Here is a 24,536-nt window from a genome sequence, read left to right on the forward strand (position 1 = left end):
TTAGTCTGAACACACTGAACCTGATAGAAGAAAAAGTTGGAAGTACTCTACAACATATGGGTACAGGAGATCACTTCCTACGTTTATCCCCAGCAGCACAGACATTAAGGACAACATTGAATAAATGGGACCTCCTGAAACTGAGAAGCTTCTGTAAAGCAAAGGACACTGTCACTAAGACAAAAAGGCAACCCACTGACTGGGAGAAGATCTTCACCAACCCTGCTACAGACAAAGGTCTGATCACCAAAATATATAAAGAACTCAAGAAACTAAACTTTAAAATGCTAATGAACCCAATAAAAAAAATGGGGCACTGATCTGAACAGAGAATTCTCAACAGAAGAAATTCAAATGGCCAAAAGACACCTAAGGTCATGCTCAACCTCCTTAGCGATAAGGGAAATGCAAATCAAAACAACTTTGAGATACCATCTTACACCTGTCAGAATGGCTAAAATCAAAAACACCAATGATAGCCTTTGCTGGAGAGGTTGTGGAGAAAGAGGCACACTCATTCATTGCTGGTGGGAATGCAAACTTGTGCAACCACTTTGGAAATCAGTTTGGTGATTTCTCAGGAAATTTGGGATCAACCTACCCCAAGATCCAGTAATACCACTACTGGGAATATACCCAAGAGATGCCACATCAAATGACAAAAGTATCTGTTCAACTATGTTCATAGCAGCATTGTTTGTAATAGCCAAAACCTGGAAACAACCTAGATGCCCTTCAATAGAGGAATGGATGAAGAAAGTGTGGAATATATACATATTAGAGTACTACTCAGCAGTAAAAAACAATGACTTCTCGAATTTTGCGTGCAAATGGATGGAAATAGAAAACACTATCCTGAGTGAGGTATCCCAGACCCAAAAAGAGGAACATGGGATGTACTCACTCATAATCGGTTTCTAGCCATAAATAAAAGACATTAAGCATATAATGTGTGATCCTATAGAAGTTAAATAAGAAAGTGAACCCAAAGGAAATCATATAGTCATCCGCATGGAGAGGGAGAAGTAGACAAGATTGCAGGGCAAAAACTGGGAACTTGTGGGTGAGATGGCATGGGGCAAAGGGGAAATGGGATGAGAAATATGAGAAGGGGAGGATGGGAGGAGCTCGGGGGATTGGGATGGTTGGGATATAGGAAGGATGGATACGGGAGCAGCGAAGTATATATCCTATCTAAGGGAGCCATTTTAGGGTTGGCAAGAGACTTGACTCTAGAGGGGTTCGCAGGTGTCCAGGAATATGTCCCCAGCTGGTACCTTGGGCAACTAAGGAGAGGGAACCTGAAATGACCCTATCCTATACTGATGAATATCTTGCATATCACCTTAGAACCTTCATCTGGCGATGGATCGAGGTAGAGACAGAGTCTCAATTTGGAGCAACGGTCTGAGCTCTTAAGGTCCAAATAAGGAGCAGAAGGAGGGAGAACATGAGCAAAAAATCAGGACCACGAGGGATGCACCCACCCACTGTGACAGTGGAACTGATTTATTGGGAGCCCACCAAGGCCAGCTGGTCTGGGACTGAATAAGCAGGGGTTGAAAGTGGACTCTCTGAGCATGGCAGCCAATGAAGACTGATGAGAAGCCAAGGACAATGGCACTAGGTTTCGATCCTAATACGTGAACTGGCTTTGTGGGAGCTTAGCCTGTTTGGACGCTCACCTTTCTGGACGTAGATAGAAGGACCTTGGTCTTCCTGCAGGGCAGGGAATTTGGACTGCTCTTCAGTATCGAGAGGGAGGGGGAATGGAGTGGGGGGAGGAGAAGAGGAGTGGGGATAGGGGGAGGGAAGTGGGGGGAGCGGGCAATATTTGGGAGGAGGGGAGGGAAATGGGAAACGGGGAGCAGGTGGAAATTTTAATTAAAAAAGAATAAAAAAAATGTTGAAAAAAAAAAAAGACAGAGGTCTGATCTCCAAAATATACAAAGATCTCAAAAAGTTGGTCATCAAAAGAACAAATAATCCAATAAAAATTGGGGTACAGACATAAACAGAAAACTCTCAACAGAGGAGTCTAAAATGGCTGAAAGACACTTAAGGAAATGTTCAACATCCTTAGCCACCAGAGAAATGAAAATCAAAACAACTCTGAGATTCCATCTGACACCTGGGAGAATGGCCAAGATCAAAAACACTGATGACACCTTGTGCTGAGAGGATGTGGGGTAAAGAAAACATGCCTCTATTGCTGGTGGGAGTGCAAACTGATACAGCCCCTTTGGATATCAGTGTGGCGATTTCTCAGAAAATTAGAAAACAGCCAACCTCAAGTCCCAGCAATACCACTTTGGGGTATATACCCAATGGATGCTCAATCATACCGCAAGGACATGTGCTTAACTATGTTCATAGCAGCATTATTTGTCATAGCCAGAGCCCGAAAACAACCTAAATTCCCCTCTACAGAAGAATGGATAAGGAAAATGTGGTACATTTATACAATTGAGTACCACACAGCAGAAAAATATAACGAAATCTTCAAATTTGCAGACAAATGAATGAAGCTAGAAAACATCATATTGAGTGAGGTAACCCAGACCCAGAAAGACAATTATCATATTTACTCGCTTATAAATGGATTTTATACATAAAGCAGAGAAACTAGCCTAAAAATCACAATCCCAGAGAACTTAGACAACAATGAGGACTCTAAGAGAGACATACATGAATCTAATCTACATGGGAAGTAGAAAAAGACAAGATCTCCTGAGTAAATAGGGAACATGGGGATCATGGGAGAGGGTAAAGGAGGGAGGAAAGAAGGGAGGGGAGTGGAGAAAATATATAGCTCAATAAATACAAAAGCAATATATAACATTTTTCCTTTAATTCTGGGAATTTGTAATTTTTTTCCTTGATTTCTTCTTTGACCTACTCATTATTCACTAATGCGTTGTTTAATCTCTAGGAATTCATATAATTACTAAATATTATTTTATTTTTTATTTTTTTATGAAAAGCTTTGTTTCATTGCTGTCAGATAAGACACATGAAGTCATTCCAATTTGTATATACTGCTTGAGGTTTGCTTTGTGTTCCAGCATGCAGTCTTTTAGAGAGGCCTCTATGAACTGTTGAATAGAATGTAGATTCTTAGGATTTGGGTGGAATATTCTCTAAACTTCTGTTAGGTCCATTTGACGTGTGCTTGCACATCAGAGAAGGTGGGATATTAAAGTAACCTTTTACTGAACTAGAGAGAATCTGTGCCTTTTATTCCAGCAGATTACCTTCCTTGAAGTTGAAGTTAGGTTTGCCAGAGTATGTTTAGTATAGAAATGTCTTCTTGATTAAAAAGGAAGTGTGTGTCTTTAGCTCGTCTGCTTAGTTTTACTTTGAACTCTATTTCTTCAGGTTTAAGTGTGGGGACACTCCTTTGTTCCCCTCTTGGGTGCACTCACTAGGAACACTTCTATCCATCTTTACTATCTAATGTATTGCCTATCCTTGAAGGTAATATGAATTTCTTGAAAGCAACAAAAACATAGATTTTGTTTATCAATCAGTTCAACTAACTTGTAACTTTTTTATTTTGTTTATATTTGTTTTGTGTGTTTGTTTTAGCACGTTTTTTCACATCTCATTTTTTTATCTTCTCATATACACTGACCACAACCCCCCCTACTCCTCCCAATTTACTCCCTACCTCCTCTCTTCTCCAATTCTATTCCTCCTCCTTTACGCTTCAGAAAAGAGCAGGCCTCCCAGGGAAATCAACCGAACATGGCAAAACATGTTTCAATATAACAAGATGCAAAGTCTCAATAGCAAGGCTAGACAAGGCAACTCAGTAAAAAGTTGTATTTTTGATAGAAAAGTTGAGGCCATTAGTATTTAAAAATATATTGAATGGTGAGTTTTAATTGCTGTGATGTTTTTGTTTGTTTGCGCTTCATGATCATAGTCTTATTTTATGTTTCAGTAGTTACGGTTGCATTTGTTTCCTCTCTCCAGTCTCCAGTCTCTTGGCTGTGCTTATCCCTCTCCAGGCTGAAGTATTACTTCCGTGTTTCACAATATGGCTGCTTTGGTGGACATGAATTCTCTTAGCCTGTTTGTATCATGGAAAGTTTTCCTTTCTGCTTCAACAATGGCAAAGAGTTTTGCTGGGTAGTAGCCTAGATTGTCTCTGTGATCTTTTAGAACTTGGAGCACATCGTTCCAGACTCTTCTGACATTTAAGTTTCCATGGAGAAGTCAGGTGTTATTCTATTGTCTGTGGAGGACCAGCCTTGACTAGATTCACACGTTCCAAGATAGTAGCATGAAGATTAGAATTATTAAGATAAAAGAGAAAAAGAAACAAAAATACAGAACAGCATCAGGAGGGAAATTCAGTGAATACTGAACCTCCCCTTTATGTTCCACATGTCTTCTTATAACCCACTCCAAAAGGGGAGGGGGAAGACAACAGACCTCATTAACATGATAAAAGGACCTTTGGTCAAGATAGAGCTGATACACTTTTATACTCAAAATACTAATTAACCACTCTATGTCAGGACCTCTTGTTTTATAACCACTTGTTGTCAAAAACTTTGAAAGAGTAAAACATGCAGGAACTCCCTGACCTGTAGTTCAGGTGGAATGGACTCAAATCCTGACAGGTGTCTTTTCATTGGTGGTTTTTCTCTTGAAACTTTTGCTACTCTCTTTTCATTCTGTATTCTTTTGGAATTTTAACTACAATATACCATGAAGATTATGGATTCTTTCCTGATTCTATCTGTTTAGTGTTTTGTGTTCTTTTTATTTTGTATGAAATGGAGTTTTCTATTATTCAATTGAAAATAGATTCTTCTCTCATACAATTCATTCTGCCCACAGTTTCTTATCCCTAAACTCCTCTCAAAGTCTCCCTGCTGTCTCCCAGATCCAACTCCCTTCCATTTCCCTTCAAACAATAGCAGGCCTCCAAGAGACAACATTTTTCTTCTATGATCCTGTTGAAGATCTAATCTTACCTTTGTTCTGGGACTCTTCTTCTATGCCTATAACTAATAGATATTACAATCGGGCTTTTGAGTTTTCAATTCCATTTTCATTTCAGGTTTTCCATTAGACCTTAGACCTCCAGTGATGCCTCCAGAAAGGGCTAAAGAAGTCTCACTTCTTCCACAAAGAGTTAAAAATTCCAGTGCCTACATGGTGTCCACTGACTTCAAGGCTTGGAGGTGAAAGATTGATTACTGCTCAGGGAGTTTAAAACATTTGACTCCTATTTACCCCTTCAGGACATTACCCCAAGAGAGCTGATAGGTATTTTCTCACAAAAGTGGGTCCTCCTTAACTTGTGCTGGTGTTGGTGTAAGACCACAGAACCTAGATAGGTATGACTAGAATATGGTGCTTCTTCATGCAAAAGGTGATTTTGATTTGTTTTCTTTTTTTGTTTTGTGGTGGTTGTTCATTTACTTTTTATCTTTCTGTGATGTTTCTTTCTTGGTTGAGATGGTCAATTTCCAGTGTCAACTTGATGGATTAAGAAACACTTGGGCATTAGTGTAGTACACATTTAGATATGTCTATGAGCCCTTTTCTAGGAACACTTTTGAAAAACCCCATCTGGATTTTGGTGGCACCATCCCCTAGGCTGAAGTCTTAGATGAAATAAGAAGCAAGTGCAGTAAAAGCTACCTGAGCTCTGTTACTCTGTTTCTCTGCCTTCTGACCCATAGAGAAGTGAGCAAGGAGCCTCACTCCTCATGTGGACAGTCATTCATCTGTGCCATAGCTTCTCTGCCGTGATGGACAATGCCTTGGAACCATGAGATAAAATAAACAATTCCTCTTTAAGTTGTATCTTGTTAGATATCTGATCAATGCAATGAGAAAAAAATAGCTGAACATTGATCCCTTGACTTGAATGAAGCTTGTCTTTGAAGTAGTTTAAATGTATGTTCCTTGGTGTTTTATCTGAGCTATTTTCTTCTTTACGTCCAAGTCTGAAATACACATTAAGCAAATAGAACATGCAGAAAACTTAATAAAGTTTCATTTCTTGACCACAGGATTTCCAGCTTGTCTACCTGCTTCTCTTCCCCAGTAAATATCTCCCTGTGTTTGCATTGTTTATAATTTAGTATGCAGGCTTTCATTCTTAATTTTAAGGAAGGATTTATACTATTATATCTCCATTCAGTTTGTTCTTTTTAGTTTGTTCACTCCTTGGAAATGGGGTCTGAGATTGAAATTCTATTTGTCTTCTTATGCCTACAGCCTTCTTTCTTATTAATTCTCCAGATTCTGGGAGGATTGTTAAAAGATATATTTTAAGTTACACACAACATCTCTGAAGATGTGATTTTATTTGTATCTCCAGCATTCCTAGTACAGATATTAATTTTACTCCATTACCTTATTAACTTCTTCTAACACATAAAAACAAAACCTTTTTTGTGTGTAATCATGAGTGACATAGTGTGCATGTGGATGTCAGAAGACAACTTTGTAAAGTCATTCTTGTCCTTCCATCTTTGCAAAGAGTCCGAGCACCAAAATCACATTGTCAGGCTTATCCAACAAATCGCTTATACTCTGAGCCATCTCAGTGGAATGATTTTTTAAATTTAAGCTGCCTTACTAACTCCTTTCATATGTATAGCCATGGAGAAACTCAATCCTGACTTTTGTTGCATCATCTTTCTTCTTTGTGTTTAATCTCAAGTAAAAGACAGTCATGTTCTGTCTCCCAAAATTTTCCAGTTTAAGAAGTAATATGTGAATGTAAAAAATAACCATGATCAAGTCCAATATGAAGAAATGCAAATTTCCCCGTTATACTAAATGCTCACCCTTTTCAGTAATCACTTTTTCTATTTTTTAAATTGATTTTTATTGAGCTCTACATTTTCCTCTTCTCCCCTCCCTGCCTCTCTCCTTCCCCCCTACAACCCTCCCCCAAGATCCCCATGCTTCCAATTTACTCGGGAGATCTTGTCTTTTTTTCTTCCCATGTAGATTAGATCTATGTATGTCTCTCTTAGGGTCCTCATTGTTGTCTAAGTTCTCTGGGATTGTGATTTGTGGGCTGGTTTTCTTTGATTTATGTTTAAACACCACTTATGAGTGAGTACATGTGATAATTGTCTTTCTGAGTCTGGCTGGCTTACAGTTTTGGAGTTTTAGTCCATTATTGTCATGGCGAGAAGCATGGACATGTACAGGCAGACAAAGTGCTGGAGAAGGGGCTGAGAGTTCTAAATCCTCATCCACAGACTGTATAAGGAGACTGTGCACCACACTGGCCATAGCTTGAGCATAGGAGATTCCAAAACCTGCCCCTACAGTGACACACTTTCTCCAACAAGACCACACCTATTCCAACAAGGCCACTTCTCCTAGATTCTGTTTTCCCATTGCCGTCTTTTCTGCCCAATGCTTTAGCAACAAACCACAACAATAGAACCTTGATTTACCACAAACAGGTCACATGCCCCTCTGGGATTCTGGCCTCCACTACATGAGATGCCTATATGACCAGACTACTCATCCATCCTTCAGCATGTCCAACCTGTGTATGCAAGGAAAGCAGCCATGTCTGAAGAAACTCTAGACCAATTTGAGCTACACAGTAACAGAGAAATACACCCTTTCCCATGGTCACAACTAACAAATCTGAGGCTAACACTGTGCAGTTGTACGGAGACTTCTCAGCAAACACGTGCCCCTCTTGCCCATAAGAGCAACTCACATTCAACTTTAGTAACTCTCCTCATGGATTAGCTATGCCACTGTCATTGCTTGCCTACTGTTATTCACATCACTATGGTTCCCTGGGAATATTACCCAAAATGCCTGCCTATATACTTCTTCACAACTGCTGGTTTTGAGGGAAATAGAGAGAAAATAAGCATAGGGCTGAAGAGATTGTTCAGTGCTTGAGAACCCTTATAGCTCTTTCAAAAGACCTGGGTTTCATTCCTAGCACCCTCACTGCAGCTCAAAACCACCTCTAAATGCAGTTACAAAACACTCAATGCCTGATTGTGACCTCTGGAGTCTCCCACAGCCATATGTATACATAAATGCACTCAGACATATATATATATATATATATATATATATATATATATATATATATATTCCTATAAACTAAATGAATACTTTTTAAGTTAAGCAAAGATCATGCCATTCTAGAAAGACAATAGAATTATTAAGTAGATGCTCAGATATCTGCTCTTTCTTTAACGTAATGCAAGAGCAAGTAAACCCATCCCAAAAGCATGCACATGCCTATTGCTCTAATGATAGTTCAGAAATGACTATATGACCACTTTTAGAAAACGAGATAGAAAAATCTCATTACTATACTTTATATTATCAGAGCAAACTACGTCATATGAAACTTCTCTTATCTGTTCCAGTTGCTCTTATAAAATACCCCAACAAAGCAATTTAATGGAGAAAGGGTTTACTTAGCACAACCCAAGGCTAAAGCCCATCAATGAGGGAAGTCAAAGCAAATTTAAAACAACTGGTTACATCTCAGCCACAGTAGAAAACAGAGATCAATGAATCAGTGCATACAAGTCAGTGCTCAGCTCATTCTCCACTCTTGTACAGTTAAGGATATTAAGAACAGGAAATAGTACTGCTGGTTTGAAGACTGGGTCTGCCCACCACAACTAACCCAATGAAGATAATAGATAGTTCCTCATAGGCTTTGCTAGAGGGTGATCTTATGTTCTGTTAAGTTGACAATTAGCATTGTCACAATTCTACCCCTACTATACAGAATACCACGCCTCAGGTGTTCTTCAGGGCTCTCTCAATTTTGTATCTTTTGTGACTTCAAAATCCACACCATATGGATGATGTTTCCAGGTTCTGCTCCCAGTTCATGATAGAGCCCAGCTTTCTTAGACCATAAATGTGTCAACTCCTATGCACAGACCCTGAGGGGAAACTCTCCTATTGCCCCAGTGCAGATGTCAGGTTTCTTTTTAACGGCATTAAACTATATTCTGTTGTCTTTACTTTCCTTGCCCAAAACTTTAGGCTTGACCATAAACATTTTCCTCATCAGACACGTTTGTCCATTATTTTGATATTCAACTCATCTCAACTTTTCAGGACTCACATAGAATGAAACCAGATTCTTGGCCAATATCAGATGAATGGCCTCTAACCCAAGAATTGAGTCCTATTTCTACTCTGAAACCTCATGTGCTGATATGCCATTACCTTTAATTCTGCCAGCATCCTTCCAAGTATGCACCAAGAATGGCCTACTAAACTCATCTCACATCGTTGAATGGCTTTTCCAGTTCAAAACATCAAATTCTTCAGCAGTCTTCCCAGAAAACGATCACAAAAGTTTAAAATACACATGGTCATGTCTTCCACAGCAACAGCCCCACTTCTTGGTACAGTCTTTATTTGTCAGGGTTCTCTAGAGAAATATAACTCTCAGAATGCATATATATTTTAATAGCAAAAGGTAACTTATTATATTGTCATACACGATGTAATATTGGGTATTCCAAAAACGCCTATCTTCACAATGGAGAGGTGTGAACTTGGTAGCTGTTCAATCCATCAGGATATATGCTTTTACTGCCCCATCCTGGTGATAATACTCCTGGACACCCATTTTGGATGGCTGAAGATGCTTGCTTCTGATATCACCAAAACTGGCAGCTAGAGGTGAACAGAGCTGATGGACTCGATAGCAGGGCATGAATGAACGGGGTGGGTGACAGCGTGACTAGAAGGCAACACGAAGGAGAGCAGGAAAGGAAAACAAAGATTTTCCCTTTGACCCCTTTTTATTTGACTGCCACCAAAATGTAGCTCATATTGAGGGAGGGTCTTTCTACAAATAGCCTGATCCAAAAAATTACTTATAGGTAGCCCTAGGGGCTTATTGCTTAGTTGACTCCAGAGCAAGTCAAATTGACCACCAAGATTAACCAACACAGAAACAAACATGCCGATAATCATCACTTCTTAGTGTGAAGCTTCAAAACAATACCCTTATTCCAAGAATTTCAGTAACAATATACACCATGGGCCAGGTTTGACGTCAAGCACCTATGATCTTATCCCTGGGAAGACCAAGGCCTAGAAGGTCAAGAGTTAGAGCCCAGCATGGAATACCTACATAGTGAATGTCCCATTTCAAAAAAAAAAAAATCATAAGGCAACAAGAGCCACCCTAAAAATATAATCTATCAAATTCAGATGGCTAGTGACAAAATCACAGATAAAAGCTGGGGCCACACAATCTGAGAAAAAAGGAAAATGGATGTTGAAGTTAATATTCATCACTTTTAGGCCAAAGTCCAAAGAACAGAAAGGGCCTAGCTTTAACTGTTTCTCAGATTCGTGAACTGTTTTTTCTTTTGTTAGACTGTGCACAATTATCACTGGTCCCACAACATAAAAGTAATGATGTAAGTCGTGGGTCAACTAATTTTTCCTAGAAAGAGAGAGAGAGTAGATATTTTAAACTTTACAGACTACATGTCCACAAATTAGCCAGAGAATACACATAACTGAGTAGACCTGGCTGTCCTCCAGTAATACTTCACTTATAGAGCTAAGTTGCAGACCTGAGTTATTCTGCAAGTTGTTTTTTCCAGCACTCATGTAAACACAGCTGGGTTCTGTTGCTTCTTCACAAAGAACCAATCTTACCTCAGTGTATGTGTATGACCTCCAAGTTGTGAAAATCATCATAAGCAAACAGAAATCGTTCTATTGGCTGCTTCAAAAAAATTATGCTTCCTGTTACTTAAGAGTCCTGGATTAGCAAACTATCACCTCATTAATGATATTTAATTTTGCCATACTATAAAACACTTCAAATTTCACTTGAAACTTCTACCCCACCACCAAGTGAAATTGAAAACACAAGACCTGAAAACCTACTAAGAAAGTGTGTCCCTTTAAAACACACTAAGCAGAGCTAAAGAAAAGAGAGTTATTTCAGAAAGAATTGAATAACTAAACCAAAAAGTAGTCTCCTGGAGTCAACTTCAGGTTAAAAGGTTCTTGTATTTTCCTGAGAGCTTTTCCTGCTAAAATCTCTAAGAACCTACTGGCTGCACACAGTGGCAGAATGCAGTTATGATTTAACAACCCCAGGCAGATTTCTATAGCAAAGGTAGGATATGACTGACTATATGTCTTACCCATGGAGTAATCTTCAATTGTACAGATTAAAGTTTGATCACAATCCAGATGCTAATTGTGATCCTGAGCAGAGTGTACTCGAGGTTTAATTTGCAGTAAATAGAGAAGAGGCTTGCAGTAGCAAGCTCTGAACTCTGGGCTTGAATGCTGTAGCTTTCCCCTACAGCAAAATAACACGCTGCAGCATCATTGTTCAGCAGCACCATAGGTATCTCTGTGGGAATTCTGTAACAAATTACTGACGAGAGTTGGCCTATTTAATCCATAATCATGAATGCCATCAATGCCTATGGTTAGAAGACTATAAAGCCAAAGAATAGCACACACTTGGGTCTTGTTCAGACTAAATCACTACAGAACAAGGGCCAAATAGCAAAGTAACCACAACTTCATTTTTAGATTGTCCTCCTAAAATTATTTCTTTGTCCTGAAAATTAAATGGAAAAATAAAGTATTCCTTTTTAAAGCTAGGATTTTTTTAATCTGGTAAACAAAATTTAACTTACCATCCAATGATAATTTGCTTTTCTTATTAACACCCACACTTTCCATCAAAGAACATAGAATTCAAGAATTTATTTGAGTGTTCTGTAAAATACACTGGATTATCACACAAAAGTAGTTATTGATATCTAGCAGTAAATTTGACAGCAGCTTTGAACAGATGCATAAAGAACATAAAAACTACCAACCAAACTGTGAAACTATAGTGATGTTTTATTTATGTTTTATAAATAAAGCTTGTCTGAAGATTAGAAGGTAAAACTAAGCCACTAACTGCCTGGCAATGGTGGCAAACACCTTTAATGCCAGAACACGTGAGGCAAAGGCAGATGGATCTCTGTGAGTTCAAGGCTACCCTGGAGTACACAAGATCAATGCAGAAAGAGATACAGGTGGCAGTGACTCATACCTTTATTCCCAGTACCAGGGAGTCACATGCTTTTGATCCCAGCACTAGAAAGGAATATAAGGCGGGATGAAATAGTAACTCCTTCTCAGTCTGAGGATTTCTTAGAGGTATGTTGACTGAGATTTCTGTCCTGCCCAGTCCCACAGCCATTCCGTTCCAAAGAAAACACACAGAGGTCTACATTAATCATAAACTGGTTGGCCTATTAGCTCAGGCTTCTTATTGTCTCGTATATCCTACATTAACTCTTAATTCTCATCTGTGTCAGCCATCTATCTTGGTACATGAGGCATTCTCATCTTGCTTCCTCTGCGTCTGGGTGATGACTGCAGATTCGGCCTTTCTTCTTCCCATAATTCTCCTCTTTTGGATGCCCCACCTATACTTCCTGTTTGGTTGCCCCACATATACTTCCTGCCTGGCTACATTGTATTAAACCAGTACAACTGACAAACCTTTACAGGGTCTGAGACCATTGTTCCACTGCAGAGCTAAGGGCTCTCTAGTGACTAGGTACTTTGCTTTCCTTATCTTCAGGCTGAACCCCAGTATCTGTCTCTGGGTTTTTATTATTAGTGCCACATGAGACATTTTAGTTGTGGTGAGCAAAGGACATCAATTACACTTGTGTTTAATTAAGTGCGAAGTATGAGACAGAATTCCCCCTGACTTCCAAATTATCATAAAAGATTCACAGGGTAGTGAAATGCAGCATCACTAAAGGAAGTTCATTTTAAATACTTGAAGCCTGGAAGGTGGATAAAGCATGATGATAGAACTGGTGCGGGGCAGGTGTTCAATTTCAGACGTGTTTATGATGCTTAAACTGGCAGAAACTAGGATGACAACAAAAACGGGAGCATAAGAGAAATCATCTGGCTATAAAAAGTCACAATGCTCCTGAGAAACTCGATGGAGTCACATGAGGAGCATGATTAATGGAAAAGACATCACAGGTCAAAAGAAAGACCTGCCATTCACAGTGATTTACAAAGGATGTCATAGACATCGGTTCACTTCTGATAAAAACCCTGTGAAAGACTGTATTATAGCCAAGTTTTCAATAAGGAATTTCAAGGACGAGAGCCTCACCTTATCTGGTAGAACACAAAGCATAGGCAGATCCTTTAGACATTTGTCTAATATTATTTCCACTCTGCCACAGCATTCTTGTCATGGGGGACAAAGCAGCAAGATGTCACAGTACAAACACTGTAGGAATGAAAGTGTAACGAGTTCAAAACCAGGCTGAAATGTTTCACTTCAATACTCTGCTTCCCCAGGCATTGTCAGTCACATACTATCTATAAGATCACATGGGTGGCTATGAACCACACACCACCAGCCTTATACTACCTTCATCATACACAATCTTTGGTAAAAAAAACTCCAGAAACTCCTGAGAGTCCCAGCACTACCTCACATGTTCTCACAAGCTGTTTCTTCTCAATCTCATAGTGTGTCTTCTTAATGACTGCCACCATATTGTATAAATATTTCATTACCACATATAAGTTGTACATAATAATGTATTTCATTGTGACATGTACTCATGTATAGAATGTGTGTGGTTATATTGTTTTGATCATATTTAGTACCAATACCCTCTCTTGTACCCTTCACACTCCCCTGATTCCTTTTCTTTCCAGCTAGCCCTGTCTTTTTGTTTGTAACCCAATGAGTTTTGTTGGTCTTGCTTACAAAGGCATGAGTGACAAGCTAGTTGAAGGAAAATGGGCAACTTACCAGTGACTTTATCATGGGCCTCCTCTAGTAACTGGTAATTCTCTAAAAATCTCAGAAAGGCATGGTGCCTCAAGGGAATGTCTCCCATTGAGGGCAAAATGGTCATGGACATAATGTAAATGAAAGAGTGTCGTGGCCACATCACTCCTAGATAAAAAAAAATTCCACAACACTTAACTCAATCCTTGGGTTCTTGAACTCTACCCTCACTTCTGCAGTGTTCCCTCAGCTTTGGAGGGGGATGATATTGATACCCCATTTAAGTTTCTACAATTTATTTAGTGCATAGAGGGTGGAATGAATATACGTGTTACAGTGTCGAAGTGGAGTTCAGAACACTGCTTTGCGGGGTTGTAGCCCTGAACTTCTAACTTTACAAGGGGTCCAGGAATCAATTTTGGTCACCAAGATTGCAAGCTCTTTCCTGATGAGCTACCTCACTAGCTCTAGATATCCAGTTTAGAACTTAGAATTCACTGGTCATTTATTATCAACACTTTGACAAGTTATGAATCTCTGAACCACTGCCCAGTGCACAAGAACCCATCCTTACTAAAGCTGAGAGCAACATTAATCTATAGGAATAAACATAGTTATTTAGAAGTCAATCTGGTGAAAAAAATCATATTCATCTAACAAAACAGCTGTAATTTTGCCACTTGACATTTTTTATCTTAAAGCCACTTAAAGGCTGTGTCTGTTAGTGTCGCTACCACAGCAGACTTCCTGTAGAACCATAAGCACATAGAACAGTTCCTTTCCCATAATGTCCTCTAAAATTTCTCCAGTGCACAATCTAGCAAATAAAAGGCCACCAAGATAGCTTCAGAGAGTTCACTTTCTCATTCTTATCTCAATTGTCTTGAGTTAAGTCATTCTAGCTTTTGATTTCCATCAAATGTATTTTTTTCTTGTTAAAAATGCCTTTCCCAAAAACCTTGCAGAGAAATAAACCCTCAGAAATGCTTTAGTAATAATGTCTTTGCCTATATTACACATTAAAATTTATAGTATGTTCAAAGAACTCAAATCTTCTAAAATCTGTAATGTAAAGTTCCTCTATTTCTGAATCTGGTTTTTTCCAGAATTAACCCACACAATGTGGTGGGCAGTGCCATGCTACTCTCTTCTGTTCAATCTTCAACCTTATCTTCCTAATAGATGTTCTGATGAATAAAACATCATCCTATAGGTTCCTTCTTCAAAACTTTGCTTTCCAGTTTTGTAGATGTTTTGGACAGCGGTAAAACTTTTAAGAGACGTGACATATCTGGAAGAAATAGAAGACAAAGGTAAGGTTTTTAAGAGATGATAGGCTTATCTAAGCTCAGCAGGTTTTTTTCTGCTTCCTGGTGTGTGTTAGTGGAGAGAGCCCCTTGTTTGTCCTGGCCACATGCCCCAAAATAATCACACAGCAACTATATTAGTTAAAAAACTGCTTGACCCATTAGTTCTAACTTCTTATTGACTAATTCTTACATTCTAATTAAACCCATTTCAATTAATCTGCATATTGTCATGGGGCTATGGCTTACCAGGTAAAGTTTATAGTGTCTATCTCTGGCAGCTCCATGGCTTCTCTCTGACTCTGTCATCCTTCTCCTATGTTATAGGCAATCCAGTTCTTTATTCATTAACCAATAAAAGCAACACATATACAGAAGGACTTCCCACACTATTTCCCATTTTCTGTTTAAACAAAAAGGAAGGCTTTAACTTCAATATAGTAAAATTACATGTAACAAAACAGGTATCAAATAAGAATTACAATTACAATATTTATATCTACTTTATCTTTTATCATAACTAAGGAAAACTATAACTATAAATTCTTCAACTCCATCAAAGACTCCAGAAGGATATGATATTACCTAAGTAAACAGAAAGTACATTGTAAGCAACTTCCAAAACTCGCTGCCTGGACAGTTATCCAAAGTTTTTCTGTATCTTTGAGACATCCATCTTCAGCCTACAGGCCCATAGTATCCATCAGACTTTTCCATGAAGCAGAAAATTTCAAAGACAGGTCTGCCTATATTGGCAGTTTGCCAATCAGTTTCTTTTGTATCCTGTAGATCTTGCAGACTCTTTTATGAAGCAGGAACCCCAAAGGATCATTTCACCTTTAGGCAAGGTCAGCAGTCATTTCTCTGTGGATCCTACATGTCCAGTTCATCTTACAAACTCAATAAGAAACATCTTCGATACTACTCAGCGGTAAAAAACAATGACTTCTCGAATTTTGCGTGCAATGGATGGAAATAGAAAACACTATCCTGAGTGAGGTATCCCAGACCCAAAAAGAGGAACATGGGATGTACTCACTCATAATCGGTTTCTAGCCATAAATAAAAGACATTGAGCATATAATTTGTGATCCTAGAGAAGTTTAATAAGAAAGTGAACCCAAAGAAAATCATATAGTCATCCGCCTGGAGAGGGGAAGTAGACAAGATTGCAGGGCAAAAACTGGGAACTTGCGGGTGATGTGGCATGGGGCAAAGGGGAAATGGGATGAGAAACATGAGAAGGGGAGGATGGGAGGAGCTCAGGGGATTGGGATGGTTGGGATATAGGAAGGGAGGATATGGGAGCAGCGAAGTATATATCCTATCGAAGGGAGCCATCTTAGGGTTGGCAAGAGACTTGACTCTAGAGGGGTTCGCAAGTGTCCAGGGAGATGTCCCCAGCTGGTACCTTGGGCAACTAAGGAGAGGGAACCTGAAATGACCCTATCCTATACTGATGAATATCTTGCATATCACCTTAGAACCTTCATCTGGCAATGGATCGAGGTAGAGACAGAGTCTCAATTTGGAGCAACGGTCTGAGCTCTTAAGGTCCAAATGAGGAGCAGAAGGAGGGAGAACATGAGCAAGGAAATCAGGACCATGAGGGATGCACCCACTGTGACAGTGGAACTGATTTATTGGGAGCCCACCAAGGCCAGCTGGTCTGGGACTGAATAAGCAGGGGTTGAAAGTGGACTCTCTGAGCATGGCGGACAATGAAGGCTGATGAGAAGACAAGGACAATGGCACTAGGTTTCGATCCTAATACATGAACTGGCTTTGTGGGAGCTTAGCCTGTTTAGACGCTCACCTTCCTGGACATAGATAGAAGACCTTCGTCTTCCCGCAGGGCAGAGAATTTGGACTGCTCTTCAGTATCGAGAAGGAGGGCGAATGGGGTGGGGGGAGGAGAAGAGGAGTGGGGATAGGGGGAGGGGAGTGGGGGGAGGGAGCAATATTTGGGAGGAGGGGAGGGAAATGGGGAACGGGGAGCAGTTGGAAATTTTAATTAAAAAAGAATTAAAAAAAAAAAAAAGAAACATCTTCGATGCCCAACTTCCTCTTGAAGTAATTGGTGCTGCCAAGAGCAGATGTGTCTCAATGTAATGAAAAGTCCTAAGTTATTAAAACATTTTAAATGCCGTATTCTGAAGGACTCTGGACTCCAAAAGATTTGAAGAATACCTATTTAACTTAAATATATCTCTATATATATAGAAAACTAACTGACATGACTACAAGCTTGACTATTATAGATGACTCGATATTTACCTATGTTTCTTAAATATACATTACATTTTAAATGAGCTACACACACACACAATATCTTTATCAAGAGCAGAAATATACATATAACAAAATTGACCTAAAACTTGTCCAAGATCCATACCAATGCAAATATCTATAGCATATCCACCTTTAAATATAAACAAATGTTCATAGACAATATTTGGGAATATGGGTGTAGTTCTTTCAAACTTCTTCCTGCTGTTTCTTGGGCAAAATAATTTTTGAGGGGTGTTCAAGACAATCTTTCAGAGGGTCTTTGTCTATCAAATCACACCAGTCTGGAAGAAATCCACAGGTTCTTATACTCTGTGGAAACAAGAGAATAACCTCTTTTCCAAAGCAACATATCCTTAGACCAAATTCTGAAGTCAAGATACCTTTATAATATATATACTGATTTAGCTTAGCAGCCCATACAATAAAATATAGCTCTGTACTTAGCTCATTCACAGTCAATAAATTCAAAGATAACACAATAATATACATAATCCAGATTGCCTATGAATTTTCCATTTTTATATGGCTTATTTTTCTTTACTACTTTTAATCTATGACTATATGTACTCTGTCTGTTTAAAGACTTTACCCTTTTTTTTAAAAGCATTAACTTTATTTTATGACTCTCTATAATCTTTTTCTTCTCTCTTCCAAGCCTGCATACATTTATCTAACACTATGACTCATCTGGATTTGTCTTTATTACATATCTGTAATTCTTTACTGTCCAGGAGCACTTTTTAAAATGCTAAACACTTCTTAAAACTTAAGCTGAGCCATTACTATGGCATATACAGTACTTTCTGCTTGCCTGCCCAGTCTAAGACTTAAGCTGCACTACTATTATGGTGTATATATGGTACTTCCTGCTAGCTCCGCACAGTCCAACATGGTGGCAGTCCATTCACCGCCTCTGCAAGCCGTGCACACTACTGCAGTTTTAGGCATATGGCAGGTCTATGTTGCCATTAAGAAAGCTGTAGTACATTGCTCACAAATCCCATTTAAACTCTTGGCCTCCTGAACGAGTCAGAGGTCATGCAGGCAGCATGGCCCAGAAAGCCCATTTTAAAATGGCATGGCTTTTTTTCTTTTGCTACTGATGAATCAGGAAAACCTCTATTAAAGGAACTACAGCAAGCCACCAGCTGAAAAATAAATGCAGCTAAACTTTGTTTTTTTGTGTCTAGAATTTCTTTTCAAGCTCTTTAAGGTTTTGAGTGGATTTTGGTCTGCCACATGGGCACCAATCTGTTGGCAGGGAGAGACCCTTGTTCATCCCGGCTGCCCAACCCCAAAATAATTACACAGAACCTATATTAGTTAAAACACTGCTTGGCCCATTATATCTAACTTCTTATTGGCTAACTCTTACATCTTAATTTAACCCATTTCAAGTAATCTGTATATCTCCACATGGCTGTGGTTTACTGGGTAATGTTCCCAGTGTCTGTCTCTGGCAGCTCCATGGCTTCTCTCTGACTCTGCCTTCCTCCTCTCATGCTACAAGTCAAGCCAGTTCTTTATTCATTAACCAATAAAATCAACACACAGACAGAAGGACCTCCCACACCAGGTGTGCATGTGTGTGTGCGCATGTGCAATTATTTTATTAAAAAGAGGCCATGAATAGGGAAAAAGAACAAGGAGAGGTATATGGGAGGGTTTGAAGGGAGAAAGGATAATAGAGATATGGTATAATCATATTAAAATCTCAATAAATAAAAGAAAAATGGTTGCTGTCCCAAATTTTTGTCTGTTATGGTATCTGGATCAGAACTGGAGACCGTATATTTAGGATATGGTAAAATGTGGCAGAGAGAAGCCGTGCAAAACAGGACAGTGGTATGATCCAAAGGCCACCTTTCCTCTGAGATGATACGGCTTGATGGTATTAATGTTGTTAAAATGTATTCTTTTGAATTCCTTGATACAATTTTCTTTAATTATTTTCATTGTTCATTTCCGCATCTCATTAGCCAAATAGAAAATACTCAATTATGCAATATTTCTATCTGACATGAACACCTAATATCAGAGTCATTTTTTTTATCACAGATCAACTTCAGGGCAGGAAGGACACCATCATTGAAAAGCACACTTAATTAAATATTATGTGTTGCTATTATCTGCACACTTTGGCATCATGTGTGAATGTGACTTAGTTTTTCTACAAAGCAGTCCCCATGCAATTAACTATTATTTATTTGTAGCTCAATACTCTAAGCACTACCAAGAAAAGAATAGTTCTTTATTTATTCCTATAAAGATTTTGGTACCAGACGCTTTTGTCAAACATAGAACCACCATAGACGACATAATCCCCACTGTCCAATCACCAGTACCATAGGGGACCAGGAAAGAGCCCCAGAGAGGAGTCACGTGTTTCTCTCTGCTCTTCCACTCGAATCCCAGGTTGGTTAGGGAGCAGCTGGGCTCAATCAAGGTTAGAAATCAAGCAAATTGGCCTGGCAGTGTGGGGCAGCTTAATTTCTGGAGGGCATTCAATCCTCGCGGTATAAAAGTCATAGAAAATTAACAACAAACAGCAGAATAGTGTGAGCTATGGGACATTGTAGACTTGTGAGTCAGCTACCAGACACCTTCAGGCCTGAAGAGTTCCTCACAAGTGCAAAGTGGCATCTGTCCCTCTATGATTATCATAGGTATTGTTCTGACATTTTAAAGGAAAAAAATGTCAAAATTTTTATTGTTTTGTGCATGCATGTTTAATATGATCTGACATTCCTGCAAACGTGTGTGGAGAGACTAGAGGAAATCATTGGATATTAGTGAATGTTTTCCACTTTCCATCTTTAGCTATTATCAATCACTGGGGCCAGAGGCTCACAAAACAGGCCAGACTGTCAGACTGTCTACCTGAACTGCCCAGTGACCCTCTGGTGTCTGCCTCCCTCTGCCTCCCCAGCATTAGACCTACAAGCACACACTACCACATCTGTTTTATTTCATGTTTTTTTTTTTTTTTTGCATGGATTCTGAGGATCAGATTTAGCTCCTCCTCCACACTTGCTTGCCAAATACTTTAGACACAGAGGGGTGTCCTCAGCCTGATTATTGTTTTTGAACAAGAAAAATGAATAAGGGAGTCATTTGATTCTGGAAGGCCACTGACCACATGATTTCAAAATGCTTGATCCCCAATTCAAAGAGAAAACTGAGGGAATAAGTTCACCTAGCATTCTTGATGTCTGGCCAAGATCCTCACTTTCTTTATGTCAGCAATAATATCCACTACTAATAAAGAGTCTAGGAAGAGGCTGTGTTAACATTCCATTTTTGCTAAGCATAAGCTGCTTTCTTACTCACCTAGGAGAGTGCTTATCTTTTATGCTTTTTCCTGTATGCCACACATGAAACTGAGCCATACAGAGTCATTTTTGTGACTGAATCTTTAATGATTTCTAAAAACACTGATTATAAGGCACTTACTTACCTCCAGAAGGATATAAAAACTAAAAGATATTGTCCCCTGACTTACACTTCTTTATTCTCCCCTAATAGCTATGATTCACCTCTCTGATTATGTCACCAAAAAGAGTAAAAGCCCATTATATAAGAAGAACCATTTACAGGATTTATTGGTATTGTGTGTATTGCACTACTCATCAAAACAAATGGAGAGCAAACTTCTCTGTGATTGTTGAATCTAACACTCTTGGGACTGTGTCAAGAAGAATATAAACAGGCAGACACTCTATTTTCCAAAAGCCCATCTGTATCCTGAGCTGTAGCAAGGTCCTCAGACGATGAAACCTGCGATAAGTAATCAGAATCACAGGACTCTGGTTCCGGTTAAAAACGAAACAGTCGGCTATTCTTTTCTTCTGCGGTGATAATACTATTTTTCTGAAGCAAGTACGGAGATATTTCAGTGGTTTGAGTGAAAGAGCTGGCTTTTTTTATTTCAAAATATAACTGTGACCGGAACAATGCTACTTTTCCCCACTAGCCATTGTTCCTTTTACTTTTACCAACAGAATTGCCTATAAGCTTCTCTTTTTTTAAAATCAAATTTTACTTTGAAAGAGTCTGTGTTAAAATTCCCTCGGTGTTCCCCGCTGCTTGAGTCAGAGCACAGAGAATCATGGCGGGGGCCTATCTGTAAAGTCAGTGTGTTGGCACAGACACCAGCCAGCTCTCCTACAAAGGAGCCTTATGAATCATGAATCAAATGAATGGCATCATAAAGACGCACACCTCTGGAACTATCCATTCAATGTGCTTTGGGGGGAAAGGAGAAGAATACTTATTCCCTCATTTCTGAATCCATGGACATAAATTTTTAAAGATTTCTATTTATCAACCCTATAGTTCATTTTTCTTCTCTTATTTTATGGGGTAGTCCTCTTTTACAATGTTTCCTCCATAAGATAACCTGGTAAAGACAACACCTTGTTTGTCCAATACTCCCCCCAACAAAAGGAGGCAAACTCAGAGACAAACACTCCTGCAAGCCTCCTTGATAGAAGTGCCACAGTCTTGACAACAACATAAACCCAGCAGAGGTAACAGGACATGCTTACAGGCACAGAGGTTAGAATCAATGGTGGTGATTCCCCAGTGCTGTCCGTGGATATTCCAAAATGTTTTTTATAATAAATATTAGTCTCTTGAATTAATGACATATTTAGCTTAAGAACAGATTTACTTACAGTTACTTTTTATTATTTCCCCATCCTTCTTATTATTATAATTTAAGCAATGAGGAGTTTAAGAAAACATTTAATTATAGTAAAGGTATTCTATACTGTTTGTGCATAAGTTCTCAGCAGAGAGGTTAACGGGGGGATTTCATCCCTGTGCAATCCTGCTCAAGGGTAACAGCTAACACCTTCCCCTTCCACCACAACCTGCTTTAAATGCAATAAAGCCTACGCTTTGTTTTTAAGGTTTGACTTTTTCACCATTGGAAAGACTAGTTGTAAACTTGCAACTCAAATACATCTCGAGAAGGTTCAGAGAGGTGTCATTGGAATGGATGGCCTGGGAGCTGGGCAACAGCAAGGATTTCATACAGTCCACCGCATCAAGAAAATTTCCTCAGCTTCTGGCCTGTGGTAAGCCAGCAAAGACCTGTCTTTGGTCTCACTAATCTACTCACCTGATGCTATTCTCTCCTGTAGAAGTCCAGCTTTAAAATAATAGTAGTAATTGTCATTATCAATAGTAATAATGGCAATAATAATAATAATAAAGGATATTCCCCCAGACTCCTGGAAAATTAGGTATGCCAGGGGCAACTTCTTTGTGCTTAAAAAGAACCCCTTTTCCTGTGTTCTTCATTTTCTGCTTCTTTTGGTCACAGCCTTCATGTGACCATGAAGTCACTATAAGGATAAAAGCCAGACAGTCAGAAACAGGATGTAAAGACAGAGTCAGAAGAATTCATATCAAGAAACACAACTCCAGTCTGGAGCCCTTCTTCATAGATTAACCCATCCTCTGTTCTGTTAAGGCTTTTTTTTTGTGGTTTCTGTTCCAAGTTGCCAACTCCAGTTCTTAACTGACACATCAGCTATTGTCCCTCTTGCACCTGAGAGGATAGTGTGTGTCTTTCTCAATTTTATTTCTGTTCTATTGTCATAGTCCTAATGTCAGTGCCTGTTTCTTTCAGACTCTTCCCTTTTATTTCTCAAGTGACCATTTCCCTTCCAATCAAACTCAGCATTTAAAATGCCAGATTTTGTCTTGTAAAAATATCGATTCTGATGTGTGTTTCAAGAGCCAGTCTGGGAAGAAAAAAAAATGAATACCTATTGGTATTTTTCTCTTTGTACTTCAGTTATAACGATCTTAACTTTCATCAAGGTAATGTGAGAAATTATTGACTATTGGAGGAATAATCATTCAATGGAAATCATTGAGACTTTTAAAATTTTAGATTTTTGATCAAGTAGTAAGAGGGAAGGGAAAGAAATTTACAAATAAATCTTGATTCCTTCTAAAGTTCAAGTTACTCTTCTTTGATCAACAGAGTGTTTTGTTTCAAGTGAAGCATAAGTATCTTCAAAGACATAATGTATACTACATTAATCTAGCCTATTAGCTTTATCCAATACAATGTCAGAAATGAATAATTAATAATTAATATTATGCTCGTATTTGTCAGTTTTATTTGTTAACACAATCTAGTACTACCTTGAAAGCGAATCTCAGTGTGGAAATGGGTAGATTAAGTTGGTCTGTGGGCATATCTGTAAGAAATTGTATTAATTATGGTGAATGATATGGGGAAACTCAGCCCGGTGTGGGTGAGACCATTTGCTGGATTTGGGTCCTGATGGAGGTGGGTCTTGTATTTATCTGTTGCTTTCATTGGTTAATTAATAAAGAAACTGCCTAGGCCCATTTGATAGGCCAACCCTTAGGGAGGTGGAGTAAACAGAACAGAATGCTGGGAGAAAGAAGCCAAGTCAGTGAGTCACCATGATTCTCCCACTCCAGACAGATGCACGTTAAGATCCTTCCTGGTAAGCCAGCTCGTGGTGCTACACAGAATATTAGAAATGGGTTAGATCAATATGTAGTAAGAGCTAAACAATAAGAGACTGGAACTAATGGGTCAGGCAGTGTTTAAAAGAATACAGTTTCCGTGTAATTATTTTGGGTAAAGCCATGCGGGCGGCTGGGTGCCGGGGACGCAGCCCCGCCGCTCCTATTACAACAGGGTCCAGGACTGTATAAGAGTGGAGAAAGCAAACTGAGGAGCACCTACTCTGACCCTGGCTGTGTATGTGATTAGTTGCTTCAGGTTTTTGCTCTCTTGACTTTCCAACAATGATGGACAACAGCCTAGAATTGTCAGCTAAAATAACCCCTTTCCACCTAAGTTACTTTTGCCAGATTATGTTAAAACAGCAACAGAAACAAAACTAGAACAATGGTTTTCTAAACAGTCCTTCAAATTTAGTCACTACTTGTTGATTTTCAAAGATGTAGTAATGTTTATGATAATGCTATTCTATATATTTTCTGTAGAGTGTCCTCTATTCAGCCAGTTTATGAATTACCAGAGAGACTGATTTTAATGCCTACTTCTGCAAAAGCCTACTACTCACAATATTCTATATTTCATAGTCCCATAAGTTTTTGATTTTATTGTTTTTATTGAG

Source organism: Chionomys nivalis, chromosome 1 (assembly GCF_950005125.1).
Source record: "Chionomys nivalis chromosome 1, mChiNiv1.1, whole genome shotgun sequence".
Classification (NCBI taxonomy): domain Eukaryota; kingdom Metazoa; phylum Chordata; class Mammalia; order Rodentia; family Cricetidae; genus Chionomys; species Chionomys nivalis.